This window comes from Bactrocera neohumeralis, unplaced genomic scaffold (assembly GCF_024586455.1).
Source record: "Bactrocera neohumeralis isolate Rockhampton unplaced genomic scaffold, APGP_CSIRO_Bneo_wtdbg2-racon-allhic-juicebox.fasta_v2 cluster10, whole genome shotgun sequence".
Lineage (NCBI taxonomy): Eukaryota > Metazoa > Arthropoda > Insecta > Diptera > Tephritidae > Bactrocera > Bactrocera neohumeralis.
Window position 1 is genome coordinate 842,617 of NW_026089623.1, and position 4,954 is coordinate 847,570.

Genomic DNA, 4,954 nt, shown 5'->3' on the forward strand with positions numbered 1-4,954 from the left:
CATTTCGAGTTCTGCCGCTAAGGCCAATACCATACGAATCGAAGCGTAACGCACCACTGGGGAAAATGCCTCAGTATAATTCACCCCAAATTTTTGACTGTATTATTTTGCAACTAAACGCGCCTTAAAACGTTCTATTTCACCATTCTTGTCATGTTTTACGGTGAACACCCATTTGGATCCAATTGCTTTCTCTTTGCTTGGTAAGTTAACCAACTTCCATGTTTTATTTCGCACTAAAGCATCAAATTCAGCTTTCATTGCTCTTGACCACTCGCTCGAATATTTACTGTTTTTAACTTCGGCAACACTTTAAGGAATTTCAATTTCGCATACATTTTGCATCATATTTATTGTATTATACACTTTTCGTGGACGTCCTGGACGTCTTCGGAAAAATCGACCGCCTTATTCTTTTTAAATGGTAAAAATGTTACATCACGTTTCTCTACAATCATACGCTGATCAGAGTCGTACAAAAGTTATGCTTTCGATGTAAGCGATTACCCTACCATAATATATTTTTTACCTTTTGGTTGAAATTTATTATTATTTACTTTGTTTAGTGCAATGGCTTCTGAACCAAATATTTTCAAAAAATTAACAGCTAGTTTTTGTCCGGACCATGCCTCGTAAGGCGTAATAGCATGCAATGATTTTGTGGGAGATCTATTACACAAAAACACCGCAGTAGCAACTGCCTCTACCCACAAAAATTCATTACGTTCACTTTGTAACAATATGCTTAGTGCCATTTCAATGATTTTACGATTTGCCCTTTCGGCAACTCCATTTTGCTGTGGAGCTTATGGCACCGTCAACTGCCTTTTTATACTACACTCACTTCAAAAATTATCAAAGTCTTTGTTTACAAATTCACGTCCATTGTCACTACGAATCATTTTAATTTGCTTTTCTACTAAGTTTTAAACATTTTAAATTTATCTAAAACTTCTTTTTTAGATTTTAGGAAATACACAAGCATTATCCTTGTTTTATCATCTATAAAATTTAAGATCTAACGAGCGCCTCCCAGAGACTTCGATCACACACATTTGTATGCACTATCCCTAAAATATTTTTTGACTTTACACTTATTTTGCATCTCGCACACACTTTACATACAATGTCTTTACCAAATTTCACTTTTTCCATACCTCGAACCATGTCTTTATTCACTAATTCCTGCAAACTACCATAATTTAAATGTCCATATCGTTCATGCCATGATGCCGCCTTTTCATTCGAATAATAAAAACACTTGTTATTTTCGCATAGAAATATGAAAAGTTTGTTTACTTTCTTTCCTTTTAATATAATATTATTTCTCTGTCATTACCTTGCACATTTTTTATCAAACGTTACTTTTAGTCCATTTTCTACGGCTCTCGCGACTGACATGAAATATACTACACATATTTGGCACAAACAGAACATTCCGAAGAATAATATCACACTTTTGAAAACATATTTCCTAGATCTTCAGCTGTAATATATTTATTTCCAGACAAAGAGATTTTCTCTATATGCTGTTCTAATGAAATTAACAAATTTCGATTACTACGCACATGCGATGTTACTCCGCTGTCAAGAAGCCAGGTTGTGTTGTCGAACGCCTCTGCGTCCGCTACTGCTAACAACGTAAACGAATGTTCGATTCTCTTTGGTGACCTATGATCGAAATTGTTTCTCTTTACGTTGCACTTAGTGGCGATTTGATCGCGCTGCTCGCACTTAAAACACTTAATGTATTGCATATTCTTGTTTCAGTTATTCGAAGATTTTTTTACTTTTTCAGCGTTTTTCGACCACACTGCAAACGCTTGCGATTCTCCTTGGGATTCAACAGTACCGCTTTTACACTGCCTTTTTCTTTCTGATTCTTCTAGAAGCTTTATTTTTAAAATAGCTAACGTTGGTAACGCGTCTCTTGTTGCTATAGCAATAACAAAATGTTCGTATTGTTTCGGCAGACTTGAAAGAAGAATAATAGTTACTGACTCATCTATAATTTCCATGCTGACTTCCGATAATTTTTCAACAATAGATCTAAAATCATTTAAATATTTCGGCATTCTTTCATTGTCACTTTACTTCATATTCAGCAGTTTCTTGTATAATGAAATTTTATGCAGAGGCCTACTTGGCTGATGCAATTTTTCTAGCACTTTCCACGCTTCTGTGAACGACTTGCATTGCCTGATATGGCTAAGCTGCGACGCTTTCACACTTAGAGTTATTGTAGCTAAGGTTTTTTCTTCGAGTGCTTCCCACTCGGCCGCATATTCTTCATTTTTTATAAACCTTTCGTTCACTATATGCCACAGTCCATGTACATATAAGGACACTTTTCGCGACACACACGATACACGCATTTACAAACAAACCGCCTAGGTCCACAACCTTTGTTAGATATATAGCGGAGAATCATAAAATAAAAATGGAATAAATTGAAGTCACGTTTTAACTGATGGGCTTTTATTCAACGACTTACTTTATTTATACAGGGAATGAAAAATAAATTTATACAGGGTTGTATTTTTAATACGATCTAATCTAGTTGTAATAGTAACCGAATACTTTTTCATAATAAAACAACTAACTTTTCTTAATAAAGTGAAATAAGATTTTTATCTTTCAACCAATGAATGTTTTTAATAATTTTTAATTGGAAATTATTACTACTATGCATCACATTACAAAATGTGTAATCCAATACATTTAAATTTCGCATTTTCTCTAATTTTCATTGCTTAAAATTTTTTATTAGCGATCTTGAACCGCGGCAACAAATCCTTTTGTCCACATATGTATATTTTTGGGAGAATTTCAATCTGGCCGTTTCAGTCATTTCAATTGAGAAATGTCAAAACCTACCAGATCCAGTCAACTGTTAGCTAGGCTCGCTCATTTCTAATGACAGGAGAAATGGCTCTGTGCGGACCACTATGGACCATCGATCTTTGATCGGCCATCCACATATATATATACATATATATTATAATAAATTGCCACATAATAAATTTAATCAGCAACCCACAGAAATTTGTGCCAGAAGTGGCATAAACATAAAAGTGTGTGCGTGCGCTGCGAGCTGCTGCATTGGAGAAAGCTGCAAATTATAAAGCGGTGGCAGAGAAAATCCTTCTAGCACTTGCATAGGTACAGAACTAACGGAATAACGTCGTGGAACACAAACAGCAAAGTCTTTTAAATTTTATTTAACTTTCGTTTTTTAATTAAAATTTGTTAAGATTGTTTCAAATTTTCTGTGTAAACATTAAAGCGGCTATTGTGATGCAATTTGATTAATATAAAGTTTTTGTGAAAACTAAAAGTGGTCACTGTAATGAAATGCAATTAATATAAAAATTTTAAAGATTTTATTAACATAAGAATTATAAAGATTCTTTTTGTGAGAATTACGAGCGATTATTGTAACTGATTCTAATAAAATAAGAGATATCAAAGCTCATTTTAAATACCAAGTGCGAATATTGTATAACGACAAATAAGATTTGTAAGACAATAATATCATTTTTTTAATTTTATTAAAAAATATGGACCGTAACAAAATTTTCAATTTGATTGTTGACGGTTCAAACCGAGGATTTTGAGGTAAACGCATCAGCAATACGTTGGAATGATCTGCAGAAATTCATTTACGCAAAACAATTGTTGAAAGGTGTGTAATGGGGTTTCGTCCATAGCTGAGGTATGCTCAGCCGCTCCAGGGTCAGCCTTGGGACCCACGAACCCTTAGCAAAAGAGAGACGAGTTTTATCCTCGTAAAGTTATATCCACACCCCCACTCCTTATACGGACAGCCAGACCAGCGCGATGGAAATAAACGGGATTGATGAGTCAGGCGGTGACGCTTGTTGAACCTCGCACGATGACGGAAATAAACGGAATTTATGAGCCAGGTGTTGACGCTTGTTGAAACTGGCACGGCGATGGAAATAAACTGGATTGATGAATCAGGCGGTGACGCTTATTGAAACTGGCACGGCGACGGAAATAAACGGAATCTATGAGCCAGGTGTTGACGCTTGTTGAAACTGGCACGGCGACGGAAATAAACGGAATCTATGAGCCAGGTGTTGACGCTTGATGAAGTCGGCACGGCGGTGATGAAAACGGGTGAAACTAACGTGCCCGGCGTTGACGCTTGTTAAAGCTGGTACGGCGATGTAGACGGCGTTGATGAAAACGGGTGAAATTAGCGTGCCCGGCGTTGACGCTTGATGAAGTCGGCACGGCGGTGATGAAAACGGGTGAAACTAACGTGCCCGGCGTTGACGCTTGCTAAAGCTGGCACGGTGATGTATCCGGCGGTGATGATGGTCCTTCGGCTTCGCGCTGCCTATTGCTGCCGATTGCTGGGCGACCGTCCTCGCTGGCGAGCTGGAGAAAAAAAGGGCCCGTTCGGTGTGAAGTGCTTGCTTATATAGCAGCATAGCGCAGCTTTCGTCACCGTAGCGAGGTAAGTTGTATGCGTATGGTGCGTTAGTACGTATGGTGGAAAGCTCTAGCAGCTTTCATCATCGTAGTGAGGTGAGTTGGGTGCGTAGTCAATGCGGTGAAGTTTAGTACGTATGGTGGTATGGTGAAGGTACATGATGTACTGTGGAGCGAAGTTGACGTAAATTATTGTAAGGTGGTAAAAGCCACGTTACAGTCCCCCCCTCACTTCGGACAATGATACTTCGCTGGCGGCCGGTGGAAGGAGCGGTTTCTATCTCCCACGATGGTTCGGCTGGAGGCTGGCTGGCTGTCCTGGTTGGCGTGTGCCGTGAACGGGGAGCGGGTGTGAAACCTTTATTTAATAGAAAATTCTTAATTTATGGTACAAGGAGCCTTATACTACGATTATGCGTACTTACAACTAGTGATCTCTATATATTATTCATAAGCTGATACTCAAACTAATACAATTAAAATTCATTGGCCT

The 4,954-nt window shown here is 37.9% G+C and overlaps 1 long non-coding RNA gene across 1 annotated transcript; it reads left to right on the top strand.

Annotated features, from left to right (window-relative positions):
• The first annotated feature begins 3,826 nt into the window (after positions 1 to 3,826).
• Positions 3,827 to 4,650, top strand: LOC126764979 (uncharacterized). The gene is made up of 3 exons (XR_007668191.1): positions 3,827 to 3,926; positions 4,043 to 4,154; positions 4,227 to 4,650. It is a non-coding gene; the product is annotated as an uncharacterized LOC126764979 (long non-coding RNA).
• The last annotated feature ends 304 nt before the right edge of the window (positions 4,651 to 4,954 follow it).